Raw genomic sequence first — 19,620 nt, 5'->3', positions numbered from 1 at the left:
TCAGCCCCTTGGTATTTCACACAAGGGAAACATCCACATTTCCCATGGCTGCAGCAGATATTTTATGTTAGAGGTGTGGTGATGGACCCGTTGTTGCCTGGGTGGTTGCCATCCAGGAGCCAAGACTGATTCACTTAACTTGACTTAGCTGGATGAATTTGTGAACAAAATGTGAGGAAAATAAACCTTTTCTGTGCATGGAAGACTTTGATCTTTTTACTTCAACTCATATTTTAGTGTCGCTGGGAATATAAATGGAGCCCATGTGCTCATAAAACAGGTTGACATTAAGGTTAGAATGCTATGAACAGAATATCTATGTTTGTAATGCTGCAAGGCTCACTCTTGAAATACCCTTAGAGATAAAAGAAAGTGCAATCTCACTATTAAAGAAAGAAATCAGGAAAATAAGTTTTCTGCCTCAAAATTCATTGAACATTTTCTATCCAAAGAACCAGCTCTTCATAGAATTTTGTCAAAAAACATCCTTTGCTTTATAAGTTACCTGGTTCACAGTTAATCAAACAGAGAGAGGGACTTTCACAAAACCTTTGTCCTCAGTTGTTGGTTAGAAAAGGCAATGTGAGTGATGTGAAGTATTTTATTTTCATTAGATCAACTGAAATTATTTTATTTTGGACTATTTTGGATTTTTTTCTTGATGTCATTGCCTCTAAATATTTAAATTAATTTTCATCAATGAATACACAGTTTAAGTAATAATACAGATAGGCTAGACAATTTTATTCAATGAAAACATGTTCACTACATTTTCCTGATTATAAGATGATGTTTTAGTTGGAAACACATCTGAAAAAGATCATTTTAATTTCAGTTTAGACTTTTACATGTCATATACAATGTATCAGGAAAGCATTCACAGTACTTCACTTTTTACACATTTTATTATGTTAACCTTATTCCAAAATGAATGAAATTCATGATGAAATTCATTTTTTTAAAATTATACGCACAATACCCCATAATGACAGTGTGAAAAAAGTTATTTTTCAGATTTTTGCAAATTTCTACAAACAAAAACAACAAAAAACAATAAAAACAAAACAACAAAAAATAAACAAACAAACTAAGAAATCCTTCCTTTGCCATGAAGCTAAAAATTGAGCTCTGCACCTTGTTTCCACTGATCATCCTTGAGATGTTTCTATAGCTTAATTGAGTCCACCTGGGGTAAATTCAGTTTAGCTGGAGCTTGAGAGGTGCTGCAAAGCAGAATGGGCAAAACTGCACAAAGATAGTTCCATTAAGGTTGTGGCATCACATTCAAGAAGACTTGACATAATTGTTGCCAAAGGTACATCACTAAAGTCTTGAGCAAAGGCTGTGAATACTTATGTACATGCGATTTCTTTTTTTTTTTTAAATAAAATAAAATAATAAAATTAAAGGAATTAAAAAAATAATTTTTCATGTTGTTATTACTGGGTGTTCTGAGTAGAATTTTGAGGGGAAAAATAATTTATTCCACTGTGGAATAAAGCTGTAACATAACAAAATGTGGAAAAAATGAAGTGCTGTGAATACTTTCTCCATGCACTATAGGCAAACACATTCACACACACAGTCCAGTTCCCCTATCCTGCATGTTTTTTTTTTTTTTAATGGGAGGTAGCTGGAGTACCCAGAGGGAACCTGTAAGCACACAGGGAGAACATGTAAACTCCACAAACATCAGGAATTTGGTATATCGGTTCCTGCGGCATTTACACAAGTCTCTGAATCCCATCATATGTGCTATTCTTGGCACCAACTTAAAATATAGGTCCAATATTAGGACCCACTAGTTACAGATGTTACATACAAACTTCTCTGTATAATTTGTAACTGCCCAGATATGGACCCATGTACATGTCATGTATCTATGTATGTACTCTTGAGTCTAGAATAAAGTAATTATTATTATTATAAAAGACCAGGTGGGAAGTGAACCTGGGACTTGGTTGCTGTGAGGTAACAGTGCTGACCACTAATCCACTATGCTGCCCCACTTTGGCTTTAAGGCCATAACATAACAAAATGTAGAAAAAGTGAAGCGCTGTGAATGCTTTTCGGATGCACTGTACCTCCATAACATTGTTAAATGGTAAATGAACTGCATTTATATAGCGCTTTTCCATCTGCAATAGACACTCAAAGCACTTTACAATAATGCCTCACATTCACCCTGATGTGAGCCATTTACAGCACTGGGTGCTGCAAATGTGTGCAGGCCATTTTTGTGGAAGTAACCTGCATTGGACTGAATTGAACTTGCATCCTGTCAAAGCTCTCATCTATTTCATGTATGGGGGACACATTTTGGCCCTGCAGGGCCACAACAGGACTTACTATTTACTATTTGTACCTCCATAACAATAGGTGGCACTAAATACCCATGAAACCAGTGTGCGTACCAGGACTGTAGTGATATACCCCTCTATTTAGCATACAGTGTTGCATGACTAACAAACACAGGTGCATACTAAGCCAACAACTGAATAGAAGTTATGATGCAAACTTTAATGTTATTGTGATTAATGCAACCATCATAAAGCAACTCTCAAGCAGTCAAGAAATACTGTATGTTGTGAGAGTGTAAAAATAAGATGGCAAACCCAAAAAGACCATATTTAAAAAATATAACCATCAGAAAAGGTCTGGCCTTAAAAACGGCAGTGTATCAGTATTTGGTTGTGGAAAAAAAAACAGCCCAGTCTCATGCTTTTTTTCATGCCCCATCATGAAAAGTGTCCTATCTTCGTTACACGATTTTTAAAATTTTGGTATTCATAATCCTCTCCTACTCCTAACTCTATCTATAACCATAGCGTAAGTGTCTACCCTCCCCAAACCTTAACCATAACTCCCCCAGAACCCTTGTTACCCCACATTTCCTTCCCTGTCACGTAATTCATTTGTGCCCACGTCACAAAAAGTGCCCCACTAACCCATGAACCCACAGATTAATGTACTTTTCGTAATCCAGTCTCATGAACTGCGGTGAGACTGGGTTGATTAAAAAAAAAAAAAGAATTGAAGAGCTGTCCCAAAAATATGCCTTTATCTGGATTATTATCAAATAAAAGCATCTTCTTTATAAAGTGAAGACTGGGCCTTTGGAAAGGCTTTTACATAAACTATGTCTTTGAAAAGGGAGTTGTCTTATAATTAGGGTCATCTTATATTTGGAACGATATGGAATGTATGTACATATGTGTTGATCTATTGAGTAGTTTCTGGGATTTGGGATATTTAAAGCAATTTTTTTTAAATCATTGAGCTACAGTGACATTTTCCACTCTTCTGCATTACCTTTCATAGTGTTTTTGGGATATTGTGTCTGCACTGCATTGTCAGGTGCTTTTCAGTCCTTCCTATCAATGGCTGCATCAGATGTAGAAAAAAGGGCATTAAGTACAGCTTTTCCTTAATGGAAGGCAAAGAGCCGTGGGTGCACCATTATATTTGATGGTGAATAATCATGATTCAGTATATGTGTGATGTTAAGCACTGACCTTAGACCTCTACGAGTGTGTGTCCCCACTAAGCTGCAGTCACAGTCATTGTTAGAAACCCTGCCCTTCTGGAAAAAGCATGTTGTACAGTTAGAAGAGGTCAATGAAAATGCCATTAAAGTGATAGAAAAGCACAGCTGTTGTGATTAAAGTCACCAATGTTATAGCTTTGAAGACTCGGCGCAAACATCCATGTGCCAAATGTGCCATTTGGAGCCGGCAAGGTTTCAAGGCCGGCAGCCATTGAATGAGGGCTCACAGCTCTGGCTCTCCTTCACTCTTCCTGACACATTCTGCCTCCCTTATCTCTCTCAAATCACTGTTTTTTTTTTTATGTCTATTGGCTTTGCTTTGCCCTTCCAATGTGTGCATCCTTTTCAGGCTTTATGATGAAAAAAAAACAAAACCTTCCTGTTAAATATGGTTTAAATGCTCAGGCATTTTAATTAGCATCATGCACATCCTGCTGCAAGCACACTTCTGTGCGTGTGTGTGCTTCATGATCTACCTTGGCACCCACTCCGTTGTCTTCGCCTTGACTTAAATCTTCTCATTGTTGAGCATACGTACATGCAGTAATGGTTTGGTACATGGCTTCAGATGCAAATGTTCTCCTTACGGGCTTAATTTAGAATTAAATCCCTAAGATCCTACAATGTGTTCTTTGAGCGTTTATTTCAGATTTGGCGTTGCATAATATAATGCTATTAGAGCTGTGACCATCTACCCCTCACACTGTCTGAAAGTGTTATTGCTTGAGCACTCCCTGACATAAATTCACTTGTGTTTTGCAGAAATATCTACAGCTTCCTTTTGTCGGAAGTGCCTCCTCTCCCCTCCTTTTCTTTACTTCTGCCATCCTGCTCGCCTCCCATGCTTTCATCTCACCTGCCTTCTTTTTCCTCATTCTGTCACACTCATCACTGTCCCTCACTGTTTTTCTTTATTTATTCAATAATTTCTGCTGCATTTTCTCTTTGCACATGGCTCTTTCTTTTGTGTGTGTGTGTATGTGTGTGTGTGTGTTCCAGCTCTGGCCCTGTTTGTTGGGCTGCAGGCCAGCGTGGGTCAGAAGCAGATTGTAATTAACTTCATTACTGTTCTGACAGCTTTAAGACATTAAACAGAAGGATAGATTATTCATTTGTTCCTATTCCAAATTTTGTGCCTGTAATTGGGCAGCACAGTCTCATTTGAGGGCGGGTGCTAAAATGGGTAAAATATGACGCACATGACGTAATTTCTCTACTTCCGGGGACAGAAACACAGCACTTTCTCTGAGTTTTTGAGCAAATTACACGCAAACAAAATGAAAATGCAAAGAAAAAGTGACAATGTGGCGGGAAAGTGGAGATGTATTGCGGTTTGTTTATGACCTGGAACTCAAACGTATCAAGGTGTTTGTGCAGGCGAGAGAACACACCTACTCTGTCAGAGTGTGTAAGGTGAAACGTACCAACTCTCACATTTGCTTCGTCTTCCCTTCTCCACTGGGAACAAAAAAAAAAACCCCTCCACTTTTCACGACTGCTTTGGTGATTGCAGCCGAAAATAAAACAGTCCACCATTTTCCCGTGTGAAGTTATGCTGTGTATATATTGCGCAACGGGAGCGGCTGTCCCCATAAGTGGTAAAATCCTGCGATATCACACACACGGTTCAAACGAGTCTGCGCTGCCCTATACAGCTCCCCTTTTCTCCTTTAAAAAAAAAGTATGATCCTGATATCCAAGTATTTCTGCCATCTCCACAAAAGTTGGTATGTTCACCTTGAAGCCAATTAAACTGGACATCATCAGCATTCCAGATTATTTCATCCATTGTCCAGGTATCTGTTCATATGGGGACATTGAGAAAAAATATTACAGTGATATAGAATGATGTCATCCGCATGCTTGATGTAGCACAAGGCAGTTGGCCTTAATTGGTGCAGCTACATTTGAGTTGCAATGGCTCCTTGACTTCAGCACTAACTTACATAAATCCAAACCTTAATAGTGGTTTCAACACTAAACCATGCAGTCAAAGTAATATAAAAAGCAAAACAAACTCCCACAGCTGTTTTTTTCCCTGTTAAGTATCTCTTTTAACATCAGACCTGGGTCACACGACAGCTTTCCAATTTCTTCCTTCTGGTTGCTTATAAATGACAGGTGAACTCATTATTTAAAGGTTGTAACAGACAGGAGATGCAGCTGTTTGAAGAGCTTGAGCTCAATTCATCACCGTGAACTCTGTCATTAATTAACTGCAGCGAAAAGGAGAGAGTTTTTGTGTTTACGCCACAGGCCAGCTTTGTTCTCCTGTTCTTAGTTCTATTTTTATCCTGGCTAATCAATGATATTTCTCTTAGATGTCTGGGCCGCAGCGTACTGAGACAGTGGTCAGCAATGACACAGGCCCGATAACTTTTATTTCCTGTGGAGGTGAGTCAGTATATGCATATAGTTTGAAACAGATATGTACAATGTGTGGAGTGAATCTTTTTGGGTGTGTTTATATCGGTTATGTGTGAGTGATTGAGTGAATATGAGAGTGGATTCGTCCATCAGGAGTTGGGTTTCAAAGTTAAATCATGCAACTAAAAACCAAACTCAAAAAGTCCAAAACAAGAACAAGCAAGATAAAACAAAATGGTGTTTGTTAGGATGTGTACCTCCACCAAAGACCAACCTTAACACCAATTTTTCACTCTTGTTTTCTTTGTTGTGACTAGTTCTCTTTCCTGTGTACCATTTGTGTTTTTCTCTTATCCTCACGCTGATCATAGTCTAATATTTGTTTCCTTAGAATGCTGATTTTTGTTATAATTCTTTGTAGTGTTGTTTCCTTGTGTACCGGTTCCTCCAGGTATTAATTCCCCAAGTTCTCGTGTCTTTGTGCATGTTCCTTGCAAGACTGTTATGGCTCTGTCCTGATTTCTTGCATTCGCTAGCATTCTAAGTGAGCATTACCAGTGTTTCAGCCACTTCCAAGTTTTGACCTTTCAGATTCCGATTCAGACAACTTTATTGATCCCTAAAAAGACAATTCATTTCACACCCAATTACCTCAGACAAATTTTCAGCAATTAATCCAAAATTATTACTAGTTGAACGTAATAATAGCACACATCAGAATTAAAACAACTGCACATATATATATATATATATATATATATATGTGCAATTATTTTATTTTGGACTATTTTGGATTTTTTCTTGATTTCATTGCCTCTAAATATTTAAATTAATTTTCATCAATGAATACACAGTTTAAGTAATAATACAGATAGGCTACACACAATTTTATTCAATGAAAACATGTTCACTACATTTTCCTGATTATAAGATGATGTTTTAGTTGGAAACACATCTGAAAAAAGTGAGATCATTTTAATTTCAGTTTAGACTTTTACATGTCATATACAATGTATCAGGAAAGCATTCACAGTACTTCACTTTTTACACATTTTATTATGTTAACCTTATTCCAAAATGAATGAAATTCATGATGAAATTCATTTTTTTTAATTATACGCACAATACCCCATAATGACGGTGTGAAAAAAGTTCTTTTTCAGATTTTTGCAAATTTCTAAAAACAAAAACAAACATATATATATATATATATATATATATATATATATATATATATATATATATATATATATATATATATATATATTTGATTGTTTATGTACGCTAAACTTTGAAACAGTCCGTCATCCAAATTGAGGCAATGTGAGTGTGTGTGTGTGTGTGTGGGGGGGGGCAGCAATGCGTGGTCGTGCAGTCAGCTTGGGGGGGGGGGGAGCTACTGCAGTTAAAGCCGCGCTGTGTCCCAGAGGTGTGAGTGAGGGCCGGGATGGGGGTGGGGGGTGGGGGTGGGAATGGAAGCATGTGTATCAGTCTCTGTCCATGTGTGAGTGACAGTTACTGTCAATGTCTGGAGTTGCAGACTATCGGGGATAGCAAAAGATAAGAAGGCAGCCAAATGGTTCACCAAGGCCATAGAAATTCTTCTGGAGGAAACAATGGGGTGTTTTGACCTTCAGAGGCTGATAAGCCTGCCATGTTTAGGGCTGAGCAGAGAAAACACATTTGCAGCTCTCATGAACAACCAAATCCAATTCATGAGTATTCCCTGGTCTCCGACATCTTCCCTTGCAAGGCACACATTTGCTCAGAGATGTTATCCACCTTATGTCTAAGTTCAAGGGTTAACGCAGTCTGAGAATGTATCGCCTTGCCCAATTCATTAATCATGACAGACTGGTGAGGGGTTGTGGTTCTGGTGGCAGCCATCTTGCCAATACTCCAGAAGGTCAGGACAGCACATAAATCAATAAGTACCAGCCCTCCTGTGATAAAATCAAATATAAATAAATCTTCAATGTCCTCCACAGAGAATGGCACCAAGCATGCAACACGCCATGTCTCCCAGGCGTCAAGAACATAGCCTGCAGGGTATGTTCCATTTTTTGCATGCAGGGTCCCCCAGCCCTGATTTCATTGTTGAAATGGTGTCCATAGTGTTCAGAGACCAACTGATCAATTCCATGGTTAATTCAATATAGTCTGAAGAATTCACAGTCCAGTGAAGTAGGGACTTTGAAGGTTAGAGCAGAGATAGAGGAAAGAGGAGATGTGACCGCCCTTGCTGGAGTCCCAAGTCTGCTTTGGTATGTATTCTGAAGTCAGAGCTAGGGTAACATCTTAAGGCCCCTTCACACATAACATGACTGAAGCCGACTGGTGCACAAAGGAGGAATTGCATGCCACTCATGAAAAATCAGAGCCACCTCAAACGCCTCGTGCAGCTGTCACCACACATCTGCGGCCGAAAAACAGCGAGTGCCAATTCGACACCCTTCTTGGCAGGTGTCAGCCCAATTCCAGGAGCCACACATGAACATCCAACACCACTCGCTGGACACTTAGAAAAGGCGGGGCTATTCGCCCTCCTGACATGAGAGTAGAGAGCAGCTGACCTCATTCGAGCGCCCCATGAGTGTGGCTTTGCCAAGCAACACATATGGGCAACTGTGTTGAGCTCCCCCCAACACATGTGGCATACCAGTGTGTCGCGCCCCCCCAACGCATGTGGCATGCGTGCATATCGCGTCGCTGAGGTATTGTGCACGCCTGTCCGACCATGTGTCCCTCCCGTCAGCAGGTGGAATGTTTCGTAGTTTCCCATTTGGTTTTTTGTTTGCGGATTTACTTCCGGTTTCTGCTTCTTTCATTGACCACAAGACCATGTTCACTGTAAAAAAGAAGACTTATATTAACCTTGTCCAGAACTGGCTTCAACTTCTCTGCGCTTGGAGGCATCTCGGTTGGACCATCATGCAGTGAAAACATGTATTGTGGTCAGATAAATCAGTATTCCAGATGTTTCTGAAAGAAAATGACGCTGTGTGCTTCGAAACCTAAGTCAACAACGACCATCTAGCCTGGTGGTTCGCAATTCTGGTCCTCTGAGACCACCTGACCTGCACATTTTCCACTTTTTCTGCTTTGCCAAAAGCTGATTAGATCATTTAGGTGTTGACATTGATAGGTGTAGGCATCAGCATTCTTACTGATGTGGGGAGAATAAAAAACATGGAGAACATACAGGAGTAACTGGAAAATACAGGAGTAACAGGAAGACAGAGATCAGGAATGAGAATGAGAGGAACACTAATAGCCAGTAAACCAGTATTGATCAGTATGTCTGGTATTTATATTGTATAATTGTATTTATATTTGCAAAGTGTTTTTTTCTGTTATGACCCTGAAGTCCTATGTAGTTCTGATTGTGGCATGTAAGTGTATTTATCCTCCCTACCTGGGTGAGGCGCTGCATATTTTGATTGTTTATGTACGCTAAACTTTGAAACAGTCCGTCATCCAAATTGAGGCAATGTGAGTGTGTGTGTGTGTGTGTGGGGGGGGGCAGCAATGCGTGGTCGTGCAGTCAGCTTGGGGGGGGGGGGGAGCTACTGCAGTTAAAGCCGCGCTGTGTCCCAGAGGTGTGAGTGAGGGCCGGGATGGGGGTGGGGGGGGGGGGTGGGAATGGAAGCATGTGTATCAGTCTCTGTCCATGTGTGAGTGACAGTTACTGTCAATGTCTGGAGTTGCAGACTATCGGGGATAGCAAAAGATAAGAAGGCAGCCAAATGGTTCACCAAGGCCATAGAAATTCTTCTGGAGGAAACAATGGGGTGTTTTGACCTTCAGAGGCTGATAAGCCTGCCATGTTTAGGGCTGAGCAGAGAAAACACATTTGCAGCTCTCATGAACAACCAAATCCAATTCATGAGTATTCCCTGGTCTCCGACATCTTCCCTTGCAAGGCACACATTTGCTCAGAGATGTTATCCACCTTATGTCTAAGTTCAAGGGTTAACGCAGTCTGAGAATGTATCGCCTTGCCCAATTCATTAATCATGACAGACTGGTGAGGGGTTGTGGTTCTGGTGGCAGCCATCTTGCCAATACTCCAGAAGGTCAGGACAGCACATAAATCAATAAGTACCAGCCCTCCTGTGATAAAATCAAATATAAATAAATCTTCAATGTCCTCCACAGAGAATGGCACCAAGCATGCAACACGCCATGTCTCCCAGGCGTCAAGAACATAGCCTGCAGGGTATGTTCCATTTTTTGCATGCAGGGTCCCCCAGCCCTGATTTCATTGTTGAAATGGTGTCCATAGTGTTCAGAGACCAACTGATCAATTCCATGGTTAATTCAATATAGTCTGAAGAATTCACAGTCCAGTGAAGTAGGGACTTTGAAGGTTAGAGCAGAGATAGAGGAAAGAGGAGATGTGACCGCCCTTGCTGGAGTCCCAAGTCTGCTTTGGTATGTATTCTGAAGTCAGAGCTAGGGTAACATCTTAAGGCCCCTTCACACATAACATGACTGAAGCCGACTGGTGCACAAAGGAGGAATTGCATGCCACTCATGAAAAATCAGAGCCACCTCAAACGCCTCGTGCAGCTGTCACCACACATCTGCGGCCGAAAAACAGCGAGTGCCAATTCGACACCCTTCTTGGCAGGTGTCAGCCCAATTCCAGGAGCCACACATGAACATCCAACACCACTCGCTGGACACTTAGAAAAGGCGGGGCTATTCGCCCTCCTGACATGAGAGTAGAGAGCAGCTGACCTCATTCGAGCGCCCCATGAGTGTGGCTTTGCCAAGCAACACATATGGGCAACTGTGTTGAGCTCCCCCCAACACATGTGGCATACCAGTGTGTCGCGCCCCCCCAACGCATGTGGCATGCGTGCATATCGCGTCGCTGAGGTATTGTGCACGCCTGTCCGACCATGTGTCCCTCCCGTCAGCAGGTGGAATGTTTCGTAGTTTCCCATTTGGTTTTTTGTTTGCGGATTTACTTCCGGTTTCTGCTTCTTTCATTGACCACAAGACCATGTTCACTGTAAAAAAGAAGACTTATATTAACCTTGTCCAGAACTGGCTTCAACTTCTCTGCGCTTGGAGGCATCTCGGTTGGACCATCATGCAGTGAAAACATGTATTGTGGTCAGATAAATCAGTATTCCAGATGTTTCTGAAAGAAAATGACGCTGTGTGCTTCGAAACCTAAGTCAACAACGACCATCTAGCCTGGTGGTTCGCAATTCTGGTCCTCTGAGACCACCTGACCTGCACATTTTCCACTTTTTCTGCTTTGCCAAAAGCTGATTAGATCATTTAGGTGTTGACATTGATAGGTGTAGGCATCAGCATTCTTACTGATGTGGGGAGAATAAAAAACATGGAGAACATACAGGAGTAACTGGAAAATACAGGAGTAACAGGAAGACAGAGATCAGGAATGAGAATGAGAGGAACACTAATAGCCAGTAAACCAGTATTGATCAGTATGTCTGGTATTTATATTGTATAATTGTATTTATATTTGCAAAGTGTTTTTTTCTGTTATGACCCTGAAGTCCTATGTAGTTCTGATTGTGGCATGTAAGTGTATTTATCCTCCCTACCTGGGTGAGGCGCTGCATATTTTGTGTGCTGTGTGAGTCTCTCTTGTTTTAGGTGAGCTTGTACAGATGGCACCAGCTGATTGGACCAGCAATGAAGGCCCAGACATTATAAAGAAGGCTGAAACCAACCTCCAGTGCTCCACCCTCTTCCCGTTCCCAACTGATGTGTGTGTCTGGGGACACTTGGCTTTTTTTTGTTGTTAATCTTTTGCTTTCTTTGTAAATTTTGTTTGTAAATTTTCTGTTAGTAGGAGTGAGAAGTCACATTATTTTGACAGTTTTCTCCTGTTTCTTGCATAGTTGTTTAGATAAGACCACTGTTTTTGGTTGTTTTATTTGAGCTCTAGGTAAGAGCAGGGGTTTTGGAAGTTTGTTTTATTTGTTATTTTGGCCTTTTTCTCACCCTGAAGTTTTATTTAAGAATAAAAAATGTTACATTTTGGACTGTAGACTTTGGGGTTTGGTCATCCTTTGTAGTGGGGAGTGGGGTGTTTTGTCTTGGTTCACCCCTAGGCCGGGTCATAACATTTCTTTTTTTACTTTTGATGCTCTGTGTACTTCTTACCCTGTGTGTTGCTATACAATGCTGGTGGAATCAATTTCCCTGAGGGAGTCTTCCCAAGAGGGCAGCACGGTGGCTTAGTGGTTAGCACTGTTGCCTCACAGCGAGAAGGTCATGGGTTCAATTCCCACCTGTGGCCTTTCTGTGTGGAGTTTGCATGTTCTCCCCCGTGTTTGCGTGGGTTTCCTCCGGGTGCTCCCCGGTTTCCTCCCACATCCAAAGAAATGCGGGTTAGGTAGATTGGAATCTTTAAATTGTCCATAGGTGTGGGAGTGGGTGTGAATGTGTTTGTTTGTCTGTTTGCCTGTGACAGACTGGCGTCCTGTCCTGGGTGTACCCCGCCTCGCGCTCTATGACTGCTGGGATAGGCTCCAGCCCCCCCCGGGACCCTTGATTGGACTAAGTGTATGAAGATGACTGTGTGTGTGTGTGTTTGTGTGTGTGTGAGTCTTCCCAAGGGATCAATAAAGTTCTAGCTAATCTAATCTCTAGTATATTTAACACACAGCAATGGCTTCTGCCTTTACAGTTAATTAATAATCGGAAGAAAAATTGTGTCCGATAGACGGCCTGAGGACCATATGCTCATCCTTGGACTCCATAGCATGATGCTGATGAGCATCTAAGATTCACCCCGGACAGGTTGTCAGTCTAATGCAGGTTAGTTCCCCAGCCAAGGCTGGTAACCATTTACAAGAGGACTGGGACAATGCAGATGCTGTGTCCTTGGACAAAACATGTACTTGTAGCATGACTGGGAATCAAACCCAGGTGTACATGTTAGTAGCCCAGTTCCATATCCTACTGAATTACCTGCTTGACAACATTAAATTAAGATGCGTAAAGTAAATGCCAAGAAGGCATATTAATATTAGAGAAGCAGTCAAGCTCTGAGACAGGTGGTGGATCTCACATTCAGAGGAAAAGTAGGAAAGTAGGGTAGGATTGACCAAGAGCTGGGCAACAGAAGTTACCGATAAGCCCTGTTCTTCATCTAAGTTGAATATTTAAAGCGCTGTGATTCTTGGGCCCTGTGGGAGCCTTGTGGGTCTGCGTGAATGAAAGCTAAGGCACACAAAAAGGAACGTGAAACAAAAGGTAGGCCAGGGAACATCACTGTGAAGAGGGAGAGAAGAGGAAAAGAGGTGGTCTCTAGATTCTTGAGGTTATTAATAAGAGTGTTTCTTCAAGGACAGCAATAACAATTTGGGTCATACTATTTTCTTTTTCTCCTGAGGTGTCCCAAGGTCACTCAAAAATTGGTCCCAGAAATATCTCTCCCAAATGAAAATACAGGCAATAACCTCAACTGACAGAACATGATAAACTATTTGATATTTTTTTACACTGACAGGTTTATTGCTCCGTTTTAAGAGTCACCTCTCTTTTATACAGGACTGAGCATAAAACATATGTTGTAGCTGGCATCAGATGATGATAGCACAGTTCCATCTATCCCGTCTTTTGTCTGCAGACATGCTGTGAATAGGACTTAAAAGCTTCTTGCCTCTATTTATTACATGACCAAGGAAGCAGGATGTTCATTACCGCCCACTGAGCCGTGTCTGTACTCACAGAATACTCAAATACAGTGGCATAAGGTAGTTCTGACAGGCCTCACTGCACGCTGTTATGACGGCCCTAGTGCTCATTAGTTATGAACCACACACAGATCTATTCCAAATAATATTTGTCAAGCCTTACATCGAGCAAAATAGAAAGAAATTTGCTTAATGTCCAACTCCTTGGATTGGGTGCATTTAGTGAACAGGATAGTTTCCCCATTCAACCTCACCTGCCCCATGTTGCTGATCTGGGAAGTCTTAGTGACTTTAAATTTGGAGAAGGGAGCGGTTACTTGTTGCCACTATCACATAATCAGGGGTGCACATAACTAGTACTTATTGTGCTCGAGTGTGCTAAACATCATTGATGCACAGCAGAGGGGAAACACTTTTCCGACAATCTGTCAGTGTTGTATAAAGTACTGGAAAATCACACTTAAGTAAAAGTACAGATACCATTTAAAAAATGACTTTGGTAGAAGTTCAAGTCACCGATTGAAATGCTACTCAAGTAAAAGTCTTAAAGTATCTAGTATTTATTGTACTTAAGTATGACAAGTAATGTACAACTAAATGTACTCAAGTACTGAAAGTAAAAGTACAAGTAAATGTTAATAATCAAAAACGGGCTGATTTTTTTATATTAGAAAGTTTATCTAGGCTTGTAAATGACTGGTAATATTATTCGAAGTACTGAAAATGGTGCACATCACACAAAAACACTTCAGAAACAAGGTTTCAAAACCTAAACGAGAGTAGGCTACTCACTAGGTGTTCACAGGAAACAGTTATTTATTTCTATATGTATTTATTTATTTTCATTGTTACATGGTTTTATCTTTTCTGTTGTGTTTTGTTTCATTAGGTTCTTTTTGTCTCTTTCTCTAAAATTGTATTGTAACATTATTAGTCTATTATTGTCTATTATGTAGATTTATTGTTGCTGCTATTATTAATATATGAATAAAAAAAAAAAAATTACAATTTGACTCTTTAACAACAATAAACGCTGAGCCATTAATTATATAGAAAACAGATCAACACAAACGTGCTGATGCGAACAGCTTAATGCTAACTTTAACATTGAAAACGCCATAGACATGCTAACGCGTTAGCATCGGTCCCGTTTTTAAGTTATAAAATACATCTATCAACTGTTTCAGAAGACCATAACAGGTTGGTTTAACATAAAAACATTAAATATTACTCACAGACATATGCTCTTCGGGGTTTTAGCGGGGAAAAATTAGGATAAAATGAAATTAAACAATGAATCCACGAATCATAGATTGAAGCACTGCTTCTATCTGCCAATCACTGCTTCGATTGGTTCGAGGTTCAAAGCAAAGCCGCGCTGCAGAAAAGTTCATTACAGACCCGCTGCAGGTCTGTAACACTCCCCAAGTGCGCAACTGCAAAAAAGCCTACCGAACATGACAAATCGGCCTGACTTCTTTGCAGTCACTAGTTGTCTCTGGGTGAAAACATGACTTTTTTCGTGTGTGTGTGTGTGTGTGTGTGTGTGTGTGTGTGTGTGTGTGTGTGTGTGTGTATGTTTTTTTTTTGTAACGAGTAATGGCATGGCACATAGAAAACGTATCGGAGTAGAAGTATGCAATTAACGTCGGAAATGTAGTGAAGTAAAAGTGAAAGTAAGCTGAATGAAAAAACTCAAGTAAAGTACAAAGTCTCCCAAAACGTACAGTAGTGAAGTATTTTACTTCATTACTATACAATGCTGCAATCTGTCATTGCTTTCCTCTAATGAAGCGTTTCCTCATGTTTTCTGCTGTGCATCATTTATTTTTAGCACGAGCAAGCACCATACCATTTATGTGCATGCCTGCACATAATACATGTGTAACACATCTTAAAATTTTATATCTAACAGAATAGCATAACACTTTCATTATTTACATGAGCTCCCAGAAGTGCTTGTGAAACTATTGTCCTCACTTTGTGTGTGTGTGTGTGTGTGTGTGTGTGTGTGTGTGTGTGTGTGTGTGTGTGTGTGTGTGTGTGTGTGTGTGTGTGTGTGTGTGTGAACATTTCAGGAACAGGTTTCCCTCATTCATTCACATTGCACATATGAATTGTGAGTGGTAACACCTCCGTATGACATCAATATGAAGTCCAAAGTTCAAGTCAATCATGGTCATTGAACAGTCTGAAAATCCCTTTTTTTTGCAATAACTTCAGAACTAAGAACTAGAAGAATGATTTAAAAGGCATACGAATCAGAATACCATATGATGATCTATATGTGGCATCATGACAAAGAGTCAGAGCTCTATTGAGCTGAGTATTCCATTAACTTTAACTAGTAATGACTTCATGACTTTCTTTGCTAACAAAATTTTGACTATTAGAGAAAAAATTACTCATAACCATCCAAAAGATGTATCGTTATCTTTGGCTGCTTTCAGTGATGCCGGTATTTGGTTAGACTCTTTCTCTCCGGTTGTTCTGTCTGAGTTATTTTCATTGGTTGCTTCGTCCAAACCATCGGCATGTTTATTGGACCCCATTCCTGCCAGGCTGCTCAAGGAAGTCCTACCATTATTTAATGCTTCAATCTTAAATATGATCAATCTATCTTTGTTAGTTGGTTATGTACCACAGGCCTTTAAGGTGGCAGTAATTAAACCATTACTTAAAAAGCCATCACTTGACCCAGCTATCTTAGCTAATTATAGGCCAATTTCCAACCTTCCTTTTCTCTCAAAGATTCTTGAGAGGGTAGTTGTAAAACAGTTAACTGATCACCTGCAGAGGAATGGTCTATTTGAAGAGTTTCAGTCAGGTTTTAGAATTCATCATAGTACAGAAACAGCATTAGTGAAGGTTACAAATGATCTTCTTATGGCTTCGGACAGTGGACTTATCTCTGTGCTTGTTCTGTTGGACCTCAGTGCTGCTTTTGATACTGTTGACCATAACATTTTATTACAGAGATTAGAGCATGTCATAGGTATTAAAGGCACTGCGCTGCGGTGGTTTGAATCATATTTGTCTAATAGATTACAGTTTGTTCATGTAAATGGGGAATCTTCTTCACAGACTAAAGTTAATTATGGAGTTCCACAAGGTTCTGTGCTAGGACCAATTTTATTCACTTTATACATGCTTCCCTTAGGCAGTATTATTAGACGGTATTGCTTAAATTTTCATTGTTACGCAGATGATACCCAGCTTTATCTATCCATGAAGCCAGAGGATACACACCAATTAGCTAAACTGCAGGATTGTCTTACAGACATAAAGACATGGATGACCTCTAATTTCCTGCTTTTAAACTCAGATAAAACTGAAGTTATTGTACTTGGCCCCACAAATCTTAGAAGCATGGTGTCTAACCAGATCGTTACTCTGGATGGCATTTCCCTGATCTCTAGTAATACTGTGAGAAATCTTGGAGTCATTTTTGATCAGGATATGTCATTCAAAGCGCATATTAAACAAATATGTAGGACTGCCTTTTGCATTTACGCAATATCTCTAAAATCAGAAAGGTCTTGTCTCAGAGTGATGCTGAAAAACTAATTCATGCATTTATTTCCTCTAGGCTGGACTATTGTAATTCATTATTATCAGGTTGTCCTAAAAGTTCCCTAAAAAGCCTTCAGTTGGTTCAGAATGCTGCAGCTAGAGTACTGACGGGGACTAGCAGGAGAGAGCATATCTCACCCGTGTTGGCCTCTCTTCATTGACTTCCTGTTAATTCTAGAATAGAATTTAAAATTCTTCTTCTTACTTATAAGGTTTTGAATAATCAGGTCCCATCTTATCTTAGGGACCTCGTAGTACCATATTACCCCATTAGAGCGCTTCGCTCTCAGACTGCGGGCTTACTTGTAGTTCCTAGGGTTTGTAAGAGTAGAATGGGAGGCAGAGCCTTCAGCCTTCAGGCTCCTCTCCTGTGGAACCAGCTCCCAATTCAGATCAGGGAGACAGATACCCTCTCTACTTTTAAGATTAGGCTTAAAACTTTCCTTTTCGCTAAGGCTTATAGTTAGGGCTGGATCGGGTGACCCTGGACCATCCCTTGGTTATGCTGCTTTAGACGTAGATTGTGGGGGGGGTTCCCATGATGCACTGTTTCTTTCTCTTTTTGCTCCGTATGCATCACTCTGTATTTAATCATTAGTGATCGATCTCTGCCCCCCTTCACGGCATGTCTTTTTCCTGTTTTTTTCCCTCAGCCCCAACCAGTCTCAGCAGAAGACTGCCCCTCCCTGAGCCTGGTTCTGCTGGAGGTTTCTTCCTGTTAAAAGGGAGTTTTTCCTTCCCACTGTTGCCAAGTGCTTGCTCATAGGGGGTCGTTTTGACCGTTGGGGTTTTTCATAATTATTGTGTGGCCTTGCCTTGCAATATGGAGCGCCTTGGGGCAACTGTTTGTTGTGATTTGGCGCTATATAAGAAAAAAGTTAATTGATTGATGATGATGTCATCAAATTGCATCATGTGATAATAAATGATAAAAATCACATTTTCCTCAATAACTTTGAAACTAAGACAGCCGGAACAATGATTTCAAGTGCACATAAACCAGCAAACACAATGCCATCTGGTGAGCTATATGTGGCATTATGATGATGCTATTGTGACATCATGTGGCATGATATGATCAAAACAAATTTTTCTTCAATCACGTTCAAACAAAGAGAGCTAGAAGGATGATTTCCAGTGCATATGGATCAGCAAATCCAGTACCATCTGCTACTTTCTATGTGGCATCATGATGACATCATCAAATGAGGTTATCAAAAGATGAAAGCTACAAGGATTATTTCAAGTGCATATACGCTATGAACCACATTGCTATAGGCTGATCTGTATGTGACATCATGATAAAAAGCAAAATACCATCTGTTGATCTATATGTGACATCATAATGTCACATAAATTACACTCCGAGACTCTACATCATCCTTCTGGCTCTTCTGATTTCAGGGTTACTGATTTTTTTTATTATTATTATTGTATACTGTCAGGTGGCAGCATATATGTAGTGATGTCATCATGATGGACTCCTCTTAAGAATCGCAACGTGTATTGAATATTGACTCAGTACTTAAGTATCATGATACTATCAAAGTGGAAGATAAGTGTATTGTTCCAACCTACTGGTCACTGTAAAAAAATCCAAAATAATTGCCTCTAATTTAATGAGGTTTGCTATCTTTTCCTCCTGTTCTGCTCTCTCACATTCTACTTTTTGTTGCAAACAACTTTATGTTTAATAGCATAACTGATCACTTGGCTTGCCTTACAGGTGTGAACAATTTGTAAATCATAACAGATTTTCGGTCTAAATTAGCCAGAATTGTGTCATATCATCACATAAATAAAACGAGATTTAACATAAAACATCAACATACATATTAGCCAGCAACCATTACTGCATATCTATATATGACAAAATCCCAAATAAAACAAGAAAATACTCATAAAAATGATCTAAAAACCTATTCAATTAAATAAGTATATATTTAGAAAAGTATGATAGAAATAGGTTTGTATTTTGTAGTATCTATATATCATCAAATGGCATGACTGGATTGTTAGTTTGCATTCTCCTTGGAACACAGGCTTGTTTCTGATTTACTTTCCTAACAGGATCCAATATAATCCATGTCAGTCCCCCATTGTACAGGCCGTGTTGCAACTACCTCCACAGTCCATGTTTATGCCTCTCCTTATACAGTTTGTTGACTTTAATAAAATAACAATACATATTTTTTGTGTAGTTACGAGTAGAAGGCTGTATCTTTTGGCTGAGTTATAGGTGAAGCTTTCGATTTACCAGTCGATTTACACTCCTATCCTGATCTATGATCATGAGTTTGGGTAATGATGGAAAATCAAGGTCACAGATTTGTGGCAGAAATGAGGTTCCTCTGTCGGGTGTGTGGTCTTACACTGAGGGACAAGGTGAGAAGCTTGAATATCCAGGAGGGACTTAGAGTAGAGTCACTGCTTCTTTGCATCAAA

This window comes from Thalassophryne amazonica, chromosome 6 (assembly GCF_902500255.1).
Source record: "Thalassophryne amazonica chromosome 6, fThaAma1.1, whole genome shotgun sequence".
NCBI lineage: Eukaryota > Metazoa > Chordata > Actinopteri > Batrachoidiformes > Batrachoididae > Thalassophryne > Thalassophryne amazonica.
The sequence above is the reverse complement of the archived record's forward strand: the minus strand, read 5'-3'. Positions refer to the sequence as shown.